Raw genomic sequence first — 435 nt, forward strand, 5'->3', positions numbered from 1 at the left:
TAACATGGACAATTAGCATGGGAACTGGAGAAAAGTCACTTTCTTCCTTAAAATCCTGAAACTGCCTTTGAATTCCCTAGGTTCCAGCCTGAGGTGGCATTCAGCTGTTGGTCCAAACAGAAAAGGTTTGATCGGCTGCCCACAATATCCAGCAGTTTTTCTATGAAATCCTACATCAGAGGAGTGCTCCAGGCAGCAGCCAGACCATCTGTGAACATCCCAACCCTGCCCTCTGCAACGCGCACTCTTCAGACTAGAACCAAAGCAAGCTGCTGAGGATGTCCAGTGAATGTCCCTGGGAAACTGAGAGTTTGTTTTTCCAAACTCCTTAATCCTGGGGAGGAAAACGAGTGCCTGATTAACCAGGAGGCCATCTGAAGGCTGCTCAGCCTGCCAGGGAATCATGTGTGGTGTTTGTGCTTATCCAAATGGCTC

This window comes from Pezoporus wallicus, unplaced genomic scaffold (assembly GCF_028554395.1).
Source record: "Pezoporus wallicus isolate ANWC-B61680 ecotype Strahan unplaced genomic scaffold, APGP_CSIRO_Pwel_v1 contig_6401, whole genome shotgun sequence".
Taxonomy (NCBI): domain Eukaryota; kingdom Metazoa; phylum Chordata; class Aves; order Psittaciformes; family Psittacidae; genus Pezoporus; species Pezoporus wallicus.